At 34.7% G+C, this 19,711-nt stretch overlaps 1 protein-coding gene and 1 non-coding gene across 2 annotated transcripts in view; both read left to right on the top strand.

Moving 5' to 3' along the window:
• LOC150100475 (uncharacterized) overlaps window positions 1-19,711 on the top strand; it is a 177,607-nt gene that overhangs the window by 76,267 nt on the left and 81,629 nt on the right. The gene's annotated exons all lie outside the window — the stretch shown is intronic.
• On the top strand, window positions 3,711-3,873 carry LOC150100476 (U1 spliceosomal RNA). The gene has a single exon (XR_016549317.1). It is a non-coding gene; the product is annotated as a U1 spliceosomal RNA (small nuclear RNA).

The raw sequence follows: 19,711 nt of genomic DNA, 5'->3' as shown, positions 1-19,711 counted from the left end.
TTGTGTTCATGATGATGTATAGCTGTGGGAGGGAGAAGGATCTCTTTTTTCATTCCAGTGTCTTCAATTCACAGAAATTGTCGATACATATAGTACACAGACTCTAATTGTGTGCGTATTGTATTTAGTAGTACAATAAATCTACTTGTTTTTCTTACATTTGCAGCATGGTGTCTGTTGTAGGAAGGATACCGGGGCAACTCGTAACAATGCAAGCGACATGATCCTCCTCCTTTCAAGTATTTTAGGTCTAGTGACCTGTTACGTTTGTATTAGGCATGGCCTATTACGATTCGAAACCGAAACCTCTTCGAGGATAAGTGGTTAGCCTCCGGGGTATCCTATGTCTGTAGATGTGTGTGTGCGTGTTCACGGAACTCTCCTTTATCGGATCACATCTAGAAAGGCTCCTCACATCTTGGACGGGAATCGAACCCGGGTCATTCCAACCAAAGGGCTTCGTCTATACTGACTGAGCTACGGAGGCTCCAAAATCAGATGATATCATGTCAGATAATAGCAAAGCTTAGTAGTAATGAAGCTATCCAGTATTTCCATTACCTACAAGGCCTTGCTAGTTTTATTATCAGTTTAATATCTTAGGGACTGATGGGCCCCTTATAAGAACATATACCACACTCTTCGTTTTACTACGTTTTGGCTGAATCTAGTATTTCTTGTAAGCTTAATATCTAATACTGGCCACAAGATAACCTGTTTTCTGGAAGGATGTGAAGCGCTTGCTCCACCTTTTCTACGAGTTGCCCTGTATTGTACAACCTCATCCCTTCAGAGTATACCTTCTCGGTACCCCGAGAGTATTGATAACACACACACAATATGTATATTGTATGTGTGTATGTGTTGGGTCGAAATGTAAATGTATTTTTTATTGTGGATCGGCCAAGAATGTGTGAAAACACTGGGCTAAACGATTATGTCTCAAACTTGAACGTTCACCCACCTGTACTTTCTTGTAGTGTAATTTCGAATCACTGAGGGCATCACAGCAAATCAAGAAAGGAGTGCTTTGATATTCTGTTATATTCCTAATACGATAATAAAATAATCGCACACATCCCCCCCCCCCCAAATTGTATTAGCAAAGTCGTCTTTCACAGCAATTCATATCATTATGGGATGTTTTTGTCTTTGAAAACATGTGCCACGTGCTGGACCATTCCAAATAACAAATATAAAATAGCTTTAAATTGATTCCCGATATAATTTTTAATTAGCCTTTTTATTTATTTATTTTTATATTCTATCGAGAAATAGCGGTCTTTCATTATGCCATTTAGCTTTGTGACAATTTATAAATTTTTGCAAAGTTACACGGCATAACGGTAGCTACGTTTACACTTCGTCTAAACCTACTTTTACGTGGAGTGTAAACTTAGAATACAAACGTAGAATACACCTAAAATACTCTCGGACTAGAGTGAACAACTCGGTTTTTGAGACATAATACAATTATGCACATTCTCGGATATACGTTGAAAGAAGAATTAAGATATCAAATATGAAAGTAACTTTTTTTAAAAAACTATTCTGGTTCGTAACATTAACCAAAGCAAGGCTCATAATAAGAAGGTATTCCTGTACAATTCCCACGATTCTAACATTAAGTGTCTTATAAGACGACCACAAAAAAAAAAAAAAAAAAAAAAATTAAATTAAATTTTAAAAAAATCCTAATATTATTATACTCTTAATTAATTAATTTATTTTTTTATAAATGACTTCTATCCGGGAAAAATTGCAAAGCTATAGTACATTAATATCGTTCGTGTGCGGGCTTTGATTATGTTATTTATTTATTTAAATGGCAATTTTCGGTCACAGTTCAGAAAGCACTCCGTATAAAACATAATTAATGCTTTGTTAGAGCGATTAATCATATGATAGGGCGATCAATTTATAAATGTAGTATCCACATAGGATACTACGTTTATGAATGTGTCGATTATCTGGACGGTTTGTCTGTTTTTGAAAGGAGGAAAAAAACGACCATCTCTGTATGAGATCGTCACTTGAACTTGAAATATTCTTCGAGTTCGCAAGGAAACGCAGTTTTTTATTTTTATTTTATAATACGTAATAAATGATTTCAAATAAATTATGTATGTCAACACGACATCATTTAAAATAACAATCTTGTGGTTGTCTTTGTTTTCAAATGAAGAATGAAATCTGCTTTCTGGAATCGAATTGGACCAAATAATAAACTAGTTTTATGTTGATTCAATCACTATTTTTAACGCTCTTTATTTACTGCTAATACTTAAGTCTCATTGTGCCATGCAAATTTCCTTCAGCTTGTTCATTTTATGACAAGTATGGATTCGCCAGTTCGAGGTTTTCAGTTTTGAGATTTTTTCCATAGTTCTGAGTCTATTCTCATGCCCATCTTTATCATTTTGCAATGTTAAAAAGTATCCTAGGTACCTTGAGACATGCATAGATATTAAGGCAATGATTAAACATCTGTTTATATAATATTCAATATAATTTGACTTTAAACGTAATTATATATTTAATAGTTAAGATAAATTAATACTTCATTATTTATGACTTTATTATTAATACTTTATGGTTTAAGACTTAAGAGAATGCAAGGTATAATAAATAGCAATATTCCTATCTAGTACACGATTTATGCATTCACGCGCAGTATTGTTGAGCATACACCTGCAGTATTGTTGCATTCGTTAAATCCTATACAGACGATACCTGATATTAATTTTTGGTTTTTCCGACCATAGTCTTTTTTCCTCTCTTGTTGGATGATGGCGTATATAATTAGGAGAACCAAGGGAAAAGCGTGGAACGAATTCTCCTCTGTTCTCTTGAAGCCTGGGATTATATTTACGACCAAATGGAAATTAATAAACATTTCTTTTTTGTGGCAGTAATGAACTTTTTATATGCCATCCCCCTATCCATAGCTTTAGCTATTTCTGAGAAAACAATCCCTCGTTAATGATGCACTTAAGGAAGCATTTGTCAAACCTGGTTTCCAATAAAAAAAACGAGAAATGAATTTTGATATTCTTCTGGGTAAGAGAGCCCAAAAGCCTCGTTAGTCACACTTGCTAGAGTTGCGAAGAACTAATAAAAATATAAGAAAATAAGTAATTGCTCATTAAAGATTCATTGATGACGATGCACCGAAATTATGTAATGAATTACTATTTGATACGAAGCCCTTCTTTAAGTAGCTAAGGCAACTCGGGTGTTGCCGATGATTGTATTCTAGTAAGCTCTCAGGTCAACTTACCAAACTTTCATAGTTTCTAGAAACATTCGGCTTTGAAATAATGTTGGATCTAATATCCACTTTTCCGTCATTATCGATTTGCCGAATTATAAGTTGTTTATTTCCAGAATTTTCCATTTAATATCTTCAGACTAGGGTTGCCCGCGAATAACTGAAACCGCGGATAGCGAATCCGTGGATAAGGGAGAAATTACTGTATTTTATACTGCAAGCGAAAATCTAAACTAGCGCAATTTAATACGCTTTCCTTTTTAATTCTAAATTTAAAAATACTAATAAAATAATTTTTTAACTTTTAATATAAATAACATAAATGAAAAATTCTTACAAAACACAAAAAATAAAAAAAGAGAATGCTTTTTTCCTTTAAAACACCAATTTTTAATTTATATAATGTTTATAGTATAGGTGTAGTTCGGATACTTTTAGCATACTTACCTGGCGCTGGCAAAACTTTGATCTTCAAGGAAGTTTGCCCAGAAAGAGACTGACCCATTGCACACACGGGCTGGTTGACTTCTGCCACTTTCCCAAACTGGGATAGATGGAGTGTGGAATTTTTGGTAGTGGGGACTGCGTTCGCGCTATCCCTTCCATTGTAATCAAAAGATAGCATTATATTTTGACACTCGGGAGTTGAATTAGGTCATAAATAGCTGTCCATTGGTATGTTACGATATTCCGCACTTTTTTTTTTGCTGTCAGTTTGGTTTAACATGTTTTGTAAAGGTTTATGATGTTTAACAGTAAATGTTATCTGAAAGATACTGCGACCGCCGATGTCAGTATGGTATATTTTAGTTGTTTTTTATTCTTTGTTTAATAATTTCTAGATTGTAACTGAAAATAATTAAACCATCATGTATTACTGAAATAGCCAAAGGCTTATTTTTTTATCGTACATATCCTCTAGGACGGGGTTCGGCAAACTGCGGCTCTTTGGGTACCTACATGTGGCTCTGAAGTAAAATTGAAAATGAAAATAAATCTATCATAGTTTCATTTATAAAATTTTTAAAGGATTTTATTCACATAATGGTGATTTAATAAAGAATATAATTAATATTATAACTTGTTATATATTACTTTAAATTTTCCTTATTTGTAAAAATATATTTATGGCTCTCGAATAATTTTTAAATTGTTGTGAGGGACTGGTTTGGCTCTTCCGTCTGAAAAGTTTGCTGATCTAGGAGATGCGCTTTAGATTTATGGAAAATACTGATGACAGAGTTCTTCAGCTTGCTCCACCTTTGCTCCGAGTTGCCCAGTATGGCACTACTTATGCTTGCATTCGCTGAAACGTTTAGTTTCTATATATATATATATATATAGAAACTAAACGTTTATTATATATATATATAATATATATATTTTGTTAAAGATACCAAGCAATTTTAATATTTATATACCCAAGGTAAAAATACTTTCTACATATATATATTTTATATATATATAATTATTATTATATATATTATAATAATAATTTATATATATATATAATTATTATATATATATATAATATTATATTTCTATATATTTATATATAGAAACTAAATATTCGGCACGAAACTCTTGTAGTTTCTATATTCGGCTATGAAATAATGTTGGATTCAATATTCACTTAATTTGTGCCATCATGTATTATATTTGCAGTGTTTGTTCTTTATTTTTTTTTGCATTTTAACACATACTAGTAATGAATGTTATCTCTCAGATATAACGCGTCCAACACTGCAAAATTACCACCGCGACCTCCCGAGCGTTAACCATCGGGAGCTTGCAGCGTAGGTTGCAGTATATCTGAGAGATATATTCATTACTAGTATGTACATTACTAATAGTATCTGTTAGATCAGCTCGCAGCTGATCTGACCGATACTTCTTATATTTGCAGTGTTTGTTTATTTATTTTTTTGCATTTGAGCACATACTAGTAATGAATGTTATCTCTCAGATATAACGCGTCCTACGCTGCAAAATTCATTACTAGTATGTGCTAAAAGTATCTGTCAGATCAGCGAGGTAATTAACACTCGGGAGGTCGCGGTGGTAATTTTGCAGCGTAGGAAGCGGTATATCTGAGAAATACATTCATTACTAGTATGTGCTAAAATGCAAAACAAATAAAGAACAAACATTGCAAATATAATTCATGATGGTAAAAATTAAGTGAATATCGAATCCAACATTATTTCATAGCCGAATCTAGAAACTGCAAGAATTTGCCATAGGTTCGCTATCTATGTCCTAGAGCATAGATGGTGAACTTATGGCACGCGTGCCAGAGGTGGCACGTCCGAGAATTTTGCTGGCACGTCAACGATTTACAGGTGATATCCTTTTATACGCTTATAAATTATTCAACTTTTTTAATTATTACAATGCGTACAAGTTAAATTTTGTTTTACACGAATGAGCAGCTATGAAGACGTGCATATGATTGGTGCGGTAATAACAAAAGATCACGCGAACCAACGACAAAAGCAACCGACAAGTGTTGAGTTTAAATGCTAATTCTCTTCAACCGAATTCCATAACATCTGAAACTTTCATAAGGACATTCACTAAATATTTCCTAGTTTTAACACATTCACGACGCGGTGTTATATTTCCTAGTTTTAACACATTCACGACGCGGTGTTATGTTATTTATCGTTCCGACGGAACTTCTCATTACCAGCGTGCTGAACTTACACAAAGTTTCAACACTTGGTAAAATTTTATTCCTGCTTGTTTGCGTTTGAGCTGGCAAGCGAACTCACACGCGCAAAAGGACAAATCAGAAATTGTTTCATAATAAATTTTAAAAAAAGGTTGCGTTTATTTGTTTCACTAAAATTTTGATATGAACTTTTTTTTAATAAATCGGGTTTGTGTTTTAAAAATTCATAAAACTGTATTCAATTCATGTCAAAGTTCCATTTGGTAGAAATGCATGCTTTCAATGTTTCGATTTTTAATTGTTTTTTTTTTCCACTGGTCCACATATTTTTCTCTAATGAAAATACTTGTTCAATGGGGAGGCAATAGATCCAGGGGGGCATAAGCAAAATTCAACGATTTTTAAAATGTTTTTAAACGATACATATTTATCTGAAATATTTAAAATATTCAACCCTACTACACCATTGTATTATTAGACACCTCCAGGGAGTCCAAAGACTCATCGAGGGAGAGTGTGCCAACAGCATTGAACGATTGGTACCCTTCCAAATACTAACCTCGCTCAAACTTACTTAACTGAGCCCTTAGTAGTAGAGGCTCTACCAATCGACCAACCTTTGCCGCCATATTTGGTCTTTTCACTGGTGACATAACTTTTAATATACGAAACTTCATCAAATAGTTCGCCGTCATTTATATTTAAGTTCCAGTGACTGGATATGACCAAAACACTTTCCTCGATCTTCGCCCGCAGAGGGAAGGACCCATTCAAATACAGTAGATCCCCCCCCCCGTATCCGCGGAATTTGGTTCCATCGTCTTCCGCGGATTTTACGCACAGTAAGAGATTAACAACAATAACTAATAATAAAACATAACAGTTATAACAACATACTTTAATAAAGTTATCTGAATGTGAATGGAATCTTATCAACCTCAGAAGTGTGGAGCTTTTTCCACCTTTGCAACGAGTTGCCCTGGTGATGGACAATCTCTGCGATCAGCCGAACTGTCTATTACTAAAAGAAAGAGCGTACGGCTTCATTTCGGCGATGTAAAATTATATAAGCAAAGTGGATATTAGATCCAACATTATCAAAGCCGAATGTTTGTAGAGGCTATGAAAGTTTCGTAAGTCGGACCGGGATTGACGCGGATAAGTGGAACTGCGGATACGGAGGTCCTACTGTACTTCCATTTCCAAATTTATGAATTGCATCTTTAAATATGTTGGCATTAATATTCAATTTACCATTTCAATTCACAAAATAAAGGACAAATGGCCATTTTAGAAAAAATAAATCTAAAAGACAGAGCAGTGAAATAAAGGACTTCCTCTTAAATAAAAGTCGTTTGGTCACCGTAATTATATGGCATGTTTATTCGTGGTAGAATTTTATTTGAAGTTAGTTTTTGGGATCTGTCATAATGACATCGAGAATTTCAAATGTAATAAAACAAACACTTATTTCATGTAATTGAAAAATTGGACGTTTTTAGTTAGATACTGTGTTTCAGCGCAACATATGGTTGCACGGAAGCACGGTTGTTGACTTGAGTCTGTACAACAGACTCAAGTTTCTGTGGGAGGGAACAATAATAGTGCAATTAGAGACAGCTTAAATAAAAACAGCGCTAACTAATGAATCACACTATTTGTTGAGAAATATATTACACGGAATGCAAAAGCCTCTGTACCTTATTCAGGGATACAATAAAACTACACTTGTTTTTCTTGCATCTGCAGTATACTGGCTTTGGGGAGGGCGTGTTTTTAACCGAGGGGGGGGGGGAGTAAGTGACGCCTCGACGTGAACATGTTTGAACATTTTTCGTGTGTGAGATTATATGCAAAACTTTTTGATGTCTTTTTTTGTTAAGTAAAATCAGGGGTGTGAGTTATACGCCAGGGCAAGTTATATTCGAGTAAATACGGTAAGCATTTCGCCGACAAGTTGAGCTTCCCCTGCTCATCTAACTTATGGTGAGTTACAATGCTTAAATATTTTTCTCACTACCGTTTTTTTTTCAAGCCAACATTAAAATCAATTTAATAATACAATAATCAATTTTACACTGATAATATTATAAATTTATATATAAATAATTAATTTATAATAATTATAATATTTAATAGATTTTCTATTAATTTTTTCTCTACTAAAAACTTCACTTTGATCAGAGCTTTACCCGCCTTTACAACGAGTTGTCCTGGTGTTCCACTACCTTTAGACTTGAACTATGTTCAGACGCAAACTTAACTGTTTTGCTTACTTGGGAGAAGTCCAGAGATTTTTTTTTAATAAGGTTAAAACACCTTATGGTAACTTGTTTTGGTGAAATACTTACAAGCTCTGTATTACTAAATCTTGGTATTTCTAGCCTAGCTCCCACTGATGAGACCTCAATAAAGGTCGAAACCGGTCTGGGTAGTGGCCCCTTGCCTTTAATACAAAACATCATACATCCCCTTCTTGGAGATGTGTTTTGGCATTAAGGGTAAATATTAAGATTAGTGATCGGAGCTTGTTCCACCTTTGCCACGAGTTGCCCTGGTCTTGCACTACCTGTGGGATCAGTTAGACTTGCATCAATTGCAGGCGCAAACTTGACTTTTGGTCTGTTTGCTTACTTGGGAAATGGAGAAAAATCAGGTTTAAAATTGCTTGGTATCTTTAACATATATATATAGCTAGAGAATGGAGGGCATTGTGGACGCAGCCATATTTTTTACCTGAATATATAAATAGGAAGCAAAAAAAACAGTTCTTTTACCAACGAAAATTTTACCAACTTATAAACACTTTTGGCAATTCTGTTTCGAAGGGTAAATTCTTAGAGACGAGACAAAAGTCTAGTGAGTAAGAACACAATTTGATTCTAAGAGTGGCGCATCAATATATTACTAAAGTATAGAGTCAAAACGCGTCAATTTGATATAGCTATTTTATTATAATAAAGGATATTATGGACACAGTCATGTTTTATAGCCAAGTGCGAAACAAAATAGACACAAATAGCCGTTATGCCAATGAGACCTAATTTAAACACGAATTAAAAGTTTAAACCACTCTGATCTTAGGCAGAGTGGTTTTTTTTAAGTAGTGCAAACCAAGGCAACTCCAGAGCCTCAAAGTATATATTCGTAAGTTCCCTAATAAATTTCGAATATTTTAAAGCGTGTTCTCTACATTTAGCTATAAAATAAGACTGGATCCATAATATGCTTTATTTATTTTTGTCCGGCTGATACTTTAGGTATAATGCAAACATTGTTTTTAATTAATTGTTCCTGTAAACTCCACTTCTAGAACGTGTATTTCAGCTAGTACACAGCATTAGATTAGAAAAACACCTACTTATTTATAAAATTATTATTTAGTGATTCCAGGATATAAACCATCAAATGCAGTTTATATATATAGCTGACCACAAAAGTTAAAAATTACGCGATTTTTTTTTTTACGAAACTTTTATTTCTAAAAAACACTTTGTATTGGTTTCAAGATTTTGATCTTATCTCTTAACCCTCGGGGGCTCGCAGCTGATCTGACAGATACACAGATACATGCAAAATGTTTAATATAAATATTCTTACACAATTCAGTGAATAGCTTGGGGGTCAGGAGTAGCTGTGCATTCATATGTTACGAGTGATATTCCGCACTGTTTTTTGCTGCCAGTTTGGTTTAACACATGTCATGTAAAGGTTGGTGATATTTGACAGTAAATTGTATCTGAGAGATATACTGCGACCTCCTAATAAAAATAATAAACCAGTATATCAACATAAGAACTCAATAAAAATAATATTACAACCAAGTAATATTATCACTCGGGAGGTCGCATCTGATCTGACAGATACATGCTAATTGTTAACATGAATATTCTTTAACCTATCAGTTGTGTAGGTTGAAGGTCATGAGTAACTGTGCTTTCATATGTTACAAAAAAAAGTGCGGAATACGAGTGGTATTCCGCCCTTTTTTTTGCTGTCAGTTTGGTTTAACACATGTTATGCAAAGGTTTATGATGTTTGACAGTAAATGTCATCTGAGAGATGCTGCGACCTCCGATGCCAGTACAGCATAGTTTAGTTTTTTTTTTAATTCTTTGTTCAATAATTTCTAGATTGTAGCTGAAAATAAATAAACCATCATGTATTACTGAAATAGCCAAAGGCTTATTTTTATCATACACATCTTCTGGGACAGGCGTTCCCAACCCTATGCCCGCGTGCACCATGGCGCCCGTTAACCAATTTGTGTGTGCCCACCGCTGTTCAACCTTGTGCCATATAGTTTGAAATAATCACGTGCACATCACGCAACAATTAATGGCATGCTATATGACGCATGCGTTAATGACACATGACACAAAACAATAATACTAAAAAATCGTTAAACTTACTACTAATAGTCAAATAATTAATACAACTGTGGTATCATCTGTAGATAGCAGGATAACTACGCAATTTTTCTTCTCTAGTTGGGCTTGTGAACACTAGGATGTTCTACAAACAATGGCAATGATAAGAAGTAAGAGATTTACTCCCTAGTTTTAAAAAAAACATGACAGCTTTGCCACGGAATTATGTGAGTAAAGTCGCCCAATTTGCGCTACTCGCAAACCTAAGTTTACAGGATCTTTATAACGTCTTTGTCTATATTAGATATATGTTTAATTGATGAAAGAAAGTAATATTCTTTATCTTTAATGAATTACTTATTTTTTTTCCTATCGATATAAATAAAACTTTTTTGACGTACCCCCCTGGGGTACGCGTACCACACTTTGGAGACCACTGTCCTAGAACAGTGGTGGCGAACCTTTTTATGCGCGCGTGCCAAAAGTTTACAAATAGAGTTGTTGATTTGTAAACTTTTTTGTAAAGTTGCAACTTGTATAGGTAAAGTTGATAAGTCTCTGTATTACTAAAAACCTTGGTATTTCAGGGTCGAGCTGCTCACTGAGGAGACCTCAAAAAAGGTTGAAACCGGTCTGGGTAGTGACCCTCCCCCACCCGTAATGTATAACAGTATACATCTTCTAGTGAGATGTGTTTTACATTATGGGAAATAAGAAGAATAGTGATCAGAGCTTTACCCATCTTTACAACGAGTTTCACTGGTGTTGCACTACCTTCAGACTTGAACTATGTTCAAACACGAACTTAACTGTTTTGCTTACTTGGGAGTAATAATATATATATATATATATATATATATATATATATATATATATATATTTGATATACGAGATACGTAATATATATTTGATTATAGACGTGAACAAATTTAAGCACGAATTAAAATTTAGGTGAAAAATACGGCTCCGTCCACAATATTCTCTAGCTATATATATATATATATATATATATATTATTATTATTATTATTATTATTAAAAGAGACCTCCGGGGAGTCAGAGACTCATCAAGGGAGGCCACATACTACACACACACCAGCTATCATACTTATTCTTGAATTCATTCACACTGCTTACACTCACAACATCCAATAGCAATCCATTCCAATCACGCACCATCCTCTGAGAGAAAAAATCTGGCCCTTACACCCTTCTTGGCAGCCTTCATTCTCAGCTTCCAAGGATGCCCTCTCTTCCTTTCCCACCCTCCATAAATTGAAAAATCCCATCAATTGAAATCTTGTATGACCCTTTCAGCAGTTTGTAAGTCTCAATTCATATCACCCCCCTTTCTCCTGTTTGCTAGTGCCTGCAATCGACAAATTCTCAATCTGTCTTCATAATCAGTATTCCACAATCCTGATATCATTTTTAACACTCGCCTTTGTGCTCTCTCCAATATATCAGAATTACATCGGAAACCAGGAGACCAGACCTGCGCACAATAGTCCAAGTGAGGTCTTATCAAGGCCTTGTAAAGAGATAAAATAACATCCTTATCTTTACATGTGAACGTTCGCTTAAGCATTGCAATTATCTTTTCAGTTGTATTTGCAATCTTTGCCACATGGCCCCTGAACTTCAACTTCCTATCTATTAACACTTCAAGATCCCGAGCCTCATCGGTTTCTTCTAGCCTAATCCCACCAATATAATACGACATTGGATATCTAATCATGCCGAAGTGAATGACTTTACATTTACTGACATTGAACTGACCCATTCCCATGCCCACAATTCCAGCTTATTCAAATCATTCTGCAAAGACTGCATATCAGCAGCATTCATGAATACCCTGCCTATCTTATAACACATCTTCCCGATATCATTAATGTACAGATTGAATAACAGTGGACCAAGCACTGATCCTTGTGGCGCCACTTGTTACCTTAAACCTTGCAAACTCAGATCCCCCGTATACCACTTTTTGATATCTGTCAGTCAGCCATCCTCTTATCCATGCTAATATTCTATAACCCAAACCCATTTTCTCCAATTTATGTAGCAGTCTGTCATGTTGTATTCTGTCAAAAGCCTTAGCAAAATCCAAAAGTATCATGGTGTATCCATTCCCATGATACCACGATATATATATATATATATTTGATATACGTGATACGTATACACGTGAATAAATTTAAACACGAATTAAAAGCTTACATACGGGCTCCTAGGCAGAGCGGATTTTTTTAAGTAGTGCATACCAAGGCAACTCAACAGCCAAAAGTTATATATTCATACGTTCCCTAATAAATTTCGAATATTTTTAAAGCGTGTTGTCTATATATATTTGGTACACGTGATACGTATAGACGTGAATGTATTGCACTCGCAAAACTTTGTTTTGCTTACTTGCGAAAAGGATAAAAGCCAAGTATAAAATTTCTTGGTATCTTTAACACACACACACACACACACACACACACACACACACACACACACACACACACACACACACACACACACACACACACACACACACCATTAATTTGCGATGACTATTAATTATTAATAGTCATCGCAAAGGAAACGCAAAAATAAGATAAAATAAATTCAAATGGATAGAATATTTGGTTGGAATTAGCGGGAAATGCCGGTGAGGAAAACAAACACACATGACTTGATCACCACATGATCACACATCATTTGATGTGGATGCAGAGATCATGTGATCTCATCTTCAATGCAGCAGACGTTACACGAAGAAGTGAAGTTTACGATTCTGTGTTCCTCAGGAAATTGTGAGGAAGAATTCTATTTTGAACTTAGTCCTAGACTTCGTAAAATTAAAAGTGCATTCTGTAGTTTCCTTGAGCCCGACATATGTGACATATGTCGGGTTCAGTTCGTGTACGAAGCTCAGAAGAAGCGGGTGTTGCTGATTTTTTGCTAAAACTACATTTTAATACGCATCCACACATCCACTGCAACAACAACAAGTACAGTTTAGCGTTGCCTTAACTTAACCTCATCATTCTGTCTTCCTGGAGAGAGTCAGATAGGAAAAAAGATTATCCCGTCTTGTATGGTTCCTCGAATCACCAAAGTGTCTCGATTTCTTCCGTTTTAGATCGAGTCGAGAGACTAACTGTAACTTAAACAAAACAAACAAACAAAAAAAAAAAAATTAAGAAATGCGAAAACGTCAGTTGAGGACATGTGCCATCGAGATCCTCTAACATGAAGACAGAAAAAATAAATAAAAAAGGCGAGGAAGGCTAAGTAAAATCCTGAGTTGAAAACAGTTAGAAACTCTGTTAGAAAGTTAGTATTCTGCAATTAACTATTTATATTTAACACTCGTGTTATCTCATTTTCTCTTAATATAATATTAGGCCCGTGGTCTCTATCGACAAAGTTTTAGTAAGTAAACGATGTGTGTGGCTTGGAAATTTTCTACGCTTGGCTCTAAGCAAGAGTTTCGGGATTATCTAACACCTGCCTTAACCAGGTGTTAGGTAATCCCGACATGCATGGGCTACAGCCCCACTGTAGCCCATGCATGTCGTACGAGGCGACTCAAATGGGTACCCTGGGAGGGTAATGGATGGCATTGCTGTAGCCAATGAAGTTTTAACCGAGGCTCGGGTGTTGCTGTTACCCTCCTGCCATGAACAGAGCTTATAGCGCTATATTACCCTATCTATACATTTTCTTCTACAGATAACGTGGATTATGAAAAGCATTCTTGCTTCACCCATCTAGCCAAAAATAAAAAATAAATAAATAAATAAATAAAATAAAAAATAAAATAAAATAAATTAACCATCACGATTAAACATATACTGTATTGATATTAGATATTATATATTGATAAGCTTTTTCCCTACGCAAGATAATGGAAACTGTGCTTAATATGAGACATTTTCTTTGGATTTTATTGGACCATGATTTTTTATATAAATATATGAAATAAATATATATAAATATATATAAATATATATAAAATATATAAAAATATATATAAATAAATATATAAATATTTTTTATATAAATACAATCGTCAACTAGTTTCGCCAGCTTGGGCCTGTCTGGCTTCTTCAGGACGAGAATGGTCACATTAACATTAAATGCTACAACAGAAGAATGTAGTAACGACCTTAAAATCAGTTTTAAAAAATTGAAAAGGACGCGCGACATTACGAGCACAAAGCGTGGAGAATTAATCATTGTTAGTAGATCGCGTTTTATAATTTTTCGCGTAATTCAGTTCTGTTAAACACAGTGAATTTATTAAGCTTTTCCAAATGTCTTTTAATATCATGCCTTGATTTCTATTTGAGATTGTCTCCTGTGCGGAGTACCACTACAGCTTCTTTAAAGTTTCTACATCTGATATCTTCTTTAATGTACGGCATGGAGCTGTTGTCCCAATCTATGGAATGGTTAGAAATTGAGAAATGATGGGCTAATCCTGAGGTGTCTGTTCTGTTGTTGTTGACATCTCCGATATGTTTTTTTTCCGGATTTCTAAACTACGTGATGTTTGGCCTACATAGTTCAGTCCACAGGAACATATTGTATACTCCTGCGTATTTGTAGAAAGCGATTCTGTCCTTAGGAGATCTTAACATGTGCCGTGTAGTTAAAATAGGTTTAAAGGCAACCCTGATGTTGAAAGATTTCTTTATTTTGAATACCAAAACTTACATAATGAGGATCGATGCGTTAGTTTCTGACTCGTCTACCTATCATATATTAGATGTAGATCCAATAGATCCATAGAAAACCACAAAGAGACCAATCTCTTAATACGCAATATGACTAGATGGCCTCAAGAATTGCAAGGAAATTTAAAATCTCTGCATCCATTACCACCACGCCTATATGGTGTACCAAAAATCCATAAAGGCGGAGTTCCGCTTCGCCCGATCGTGGATGGCAGAAATTCTCTTACATACCTACTGGCCAAACACTTAGCCAATCTGTTGAAAGAGAAGATAAAGAAATCAGCCACATTCATAAAGAACTCTCAGCACTTCGTTGAAAAACTAAAAGGTATCAATATATCCAATACAGATATACTTGCAAGTCTAGACGTAGCGTCTTTATTCACGAACGTACCGGTCGAAGAAGTAATTAAGATCATAGAAGATCTCTTTCCAAACGACATTAAGCAGCTTTTCCGCCATTGCCTAAAATCAAAAAATTTTAAAGTAAACAACTTATTGTACCAACAACTTGGAAAGCTTAGCCATGGGCAGTCCCCTGTCACCACCGTGTGCGGATCTGTTCATGGAAAAATTAGAAAATGACATCCAATCAAAAATAACTCCGAAACCATCAGTCTGGTGGAGATATGTAGACGATGTGTTCATCGTTTGGAAAGACACGGAAAATGCCTTACACGAGTTCCTTCAAAAAATAAATTCTTTACACCAAAAAATTAAGTTCACATTAGAGTTAGAAACCAACCATCAATTACCTTTTTTGGAAGTCTTAGTAAAATAAACAGAATAATGCACAAATCATGCTCACAATCTACCGCAAACCTACAGAGCCTGGACGTTACTTCATTTTAAATCTACTTATCATTATGCACAAAAACGTAGCATCATTCATATGCTCAAAAACACGATAAATATCATCATAGAAGAAAAAGATCTACTTGATGAGCTCTCAATCATATCCAAAACTCTATCCAAAAATGATTATCCACAAAATATAATTCAAAAGATTCTCTATAGAAACAGCCCACAGCGACAACTTCAAGTGACACAGCACACATCGTCCATCGTCATACCCTATGCAGGCTCAGTCTCCAACATAATAGCAAAAAATCATCAAGTCTTTCAACATCAGGGTTGCCTTTAAACCTATTTTAATTACACGGCACATGTTAAGATCTCCTAAGGACAGCATCGCTTTCTACAAGATCTCCTAAGGACAGCATCGCTTTCTACAAGATCTCCTAAGGACAGCATCGCTTTCTACAAATACGCAGGAGTATACAACATGTTCCCGTGGACTGAACTATGTAGGCCAAACATCACGTAGCTTAGAAATCCGAAAAAAAACATATCGGAGATGTCAACAACAACAGAACAGACACCTCAGGATTAGCCCATCATTTCTCAATTTCTAACCATTCCATCGATTGGGACAACAGCTCCATGCCGTACATTAAAGAAGATATCAGATGTAGAAACTTTAAAGAAGCTGTAGTGGTACTCCGCACAGGAGACAATCTCAAATAGAAATCAAGGCATGATATTAAAAGACATTTGGAAAAGCTTAATAAATTCACTGTGTTTAACAGAACTGAATTACGCGAAAAACTATAAAACGCGATCTACTAACAATGATTAATTCTCCACGCTTTGTGCTCGTAATGTCGCGCGTCCTTTTCAATTTTTTAAAACTGATTTTAAGGTCGTTACTACATTCTTCTGTTGTAGCATTTAATGTTAATGTGACCATTCTCGTCCTGAAGAAGCCAGACAGGCCCAAGCTGGCGAAACTGGTTGACGATTGTATATATATATTTATATAAAAAATCACGGTCCAATAAAATCCAAAGAAAATGTCTCATATTTAGTAAAAAGGACCAAATATCAACAATCAAAAAGGAAACTGTGCTTATCAAATATTATATATTGATATTATATATTGATAAGCTTTTTCCCTACGCAAAATAATGGAAATTGTGCTTATCAAATAATATTAAATAATTTATCAAATTTCTTTTCAGTTGAATGTGTGGTGTTTGCCTAATTGTGATTCTTCTTCACTTTGCTGCAGAATGACTGGTGTGATTAAGAAAGATATGAAGGATATATTTTTATCCTTAAAAAAACGTGTATATTAAGTAAGATGTAACTTGAATTCATCCGAATTTTTTATACTATGGGATGAATGCAGACAATTTTATAGAAAGTAATATTGCTCGATCGTCATCTGCCTCATACGCTAACCATATCCCTGAGGACAAATAATAAACTGTCCCTCTGGAAATAAGTTTGAATTTAATATTTCTTCGAAAAAGAAATATTTTCTAGCTCATGGAAATGCGAATAGGTTTCTGTAGTGAAGGTCGGGTATTCCAGCAAATAGGAAGCATTTAAAAGGTTATCAATATAAAGAACTTTTTTCCTTAGGGCTGAGACAGCTTAACCGATCGAGCCCATTTCTGAAATCACACACGTCTCTTTGTGTCGGCAATACAAAGTGCTTAGAGGTTGTCATGTAAGATCAGCAGAACTACCAGGGGACTGCTCTGCTGATCTTGTTCGGAAAATGCTTGTTAGTATTTAAGAAAAGCTGTTTGAAGGTTTTCCCATACCTTGTATGTGTATTTATTTCAAATATATGTTTAAAGAAGGGAATTTTTTTTATTACTTCTTTGTGAATGGTTCTACTTTTCTGCTATGATTTATTACGACATACTAATCCACTCGCCTGAGTTCGATTTTTAATAAAAATTCTTTCCTATTCTTTCCTGGTGGAACAGTAGCGCGATGATCTGAATTTGAATTTTCCAAAATTTTAGTCTGTTGTCTCTTGGCGAACTGGATCATTTTTATGGATACAAATGCTTTCACTAAAACGTATATGTTGTAAAGGTGTCAGATAATAATAATAATATTTTTCTAAGCATATATTTTTAAACAATGCGCGTCTACTTCCATAACGCTAGATCTGCGGAAGATCATAGTTCAAACGATACTTACTGGTGCTACATCGGGAGCTCTTTTTAGATGAGCAACAGATAGTGGTAATCCAAAGTTCCTTAATATTAGTTTCGGTTCCTTGTTATTAAGTTACTCATAGATGAACTTCGAATATTAAGGAATACCACAGTTTCTCGCTTATAAAGTTTGGCAGCATACCGGACTACTGTAGAACTATTAACTCCTTTACCCCCCTCCCCAAACTTCGATGCCTGTGAGGTATTAGACTTGTTGGAGCAGACATTCTTTTACTCGTTTTCCGTGTTATGAAACTTTTTACAGGTCAGTTTTTCAATTTGTAATCGCGATTGTTTTCCACGTATGCTTAATCCTTGTCTATGTATAGAACAGGTTTCTTTTCGCCGACAGTTCATGTAATTTCAAAATAGGGTGTTGGCTGTTATGGAATAATTGGTATTTCATATGGAATTGGCTCATCTCAAATAACTAAAGATCATTGTACAGATCATTGTTTTAGATGACAAAAATAATAATAATTCCATATGACTCATACTATTCCGTATCACCCCCCAAAAATGTATTTTTAAAAATCTTTAAATAAACAAATGTACTCGAGATAAGAAATTTGTAACCAGCAATTGTCATAAAATATTGTGGGTTATATCTTAGCACAGAGAGATTTAGTTTTATAAATTAAGTGGATATTAAATCCAACATAATTTCAGAGCCGAATACAGAAGCTATAAAAGTTTCGTATTGAAAGTTGACCAGAGAGCTTGCGGGAATACACTCGCCGTCGTAGAAATTATGTTGGAAATAATATCCACTTAATTTATATAATTTTGCATCGCCGAATTGAATCCTTTTGGTTCTTTATTTTAGTAAAAATATTTAGTTTTATTTTTAACAGTATTCTTTATTGCCTGAAGTTCCTTTATTACTAATATTAACATGACAATATGAAAATAATTAAGACAAAACAAGACGAATTAAATGCAAATTACACCACACGTGATCGTATTTCCTAATCTGAATTTATTTCTGTTCGTTGCTAAGATGCCCTTTATATGTATGACTCATCTACTTTGTGACGTTTCTATTTAACGAGCCCTCCAGGGATTTCTGTAGGTGGAAATGTTTGGTAAGTTCCCAACACGTGTATAATGGTTTCCGCCAGTCTGACCGCAGCATACTGTAGCCGATGGGAGTATAATATGTATATACTGCCTACTATGTTGATAAATTGTGGGTAATACTAATAAGAATAGGTCACTTATAATATTTTACCATAACCCAGATTTTCCAGTTAGCTTTTAATTAATTAAAATATTCCGACGGCATCAAAACAGCAACGCGGTCTGATCTGTATATCATTAATATCTCTACCAGCTTTTTTTCCCCTTCCTGTCATAACATTTGATAAGTGGAGTTGTTAGGAATTAATCAAACCTTGGTTGCTCATTACTCAGCCTGTTTATTCGTTAGGCTATTTTCTGTATCATGTGATAGGATTACCGTGTGAATATGTGTGGGTGGGTGAATGTGCCAAACTCTTCAAATGTGGCATTCGTAGTGGTATAGCAATCTTTAAATACTAGATAGCATTAGTCAAAGTGAGGGAGATGAGCACTTTTGACAACTCGGAGAATAAAACTTTTTTCTTTCCCCTCTTTAAAATGAGACTATTGACAAAGAATTTTTAGATT

This window comes from Typopeltis vanoorti, chromosome 13, assembly GCF_054136105.1.
Source record: "Typopeltis vanoorti isolate ZY-2024b chromosome 13, IOZ_Tvanoo_1.0, whole genome shotgun sequence".
Classification (NCBI taxonomy): Eukaryota; Metazoa; Arthropoda; class Arachnida; order Uropygi; family Thelyphonidae; genus Typopeltis; species Typopeltis vanoorti.
This window is presented reverse-complemented; position numbering and strand designations above follow the sequence as displayed.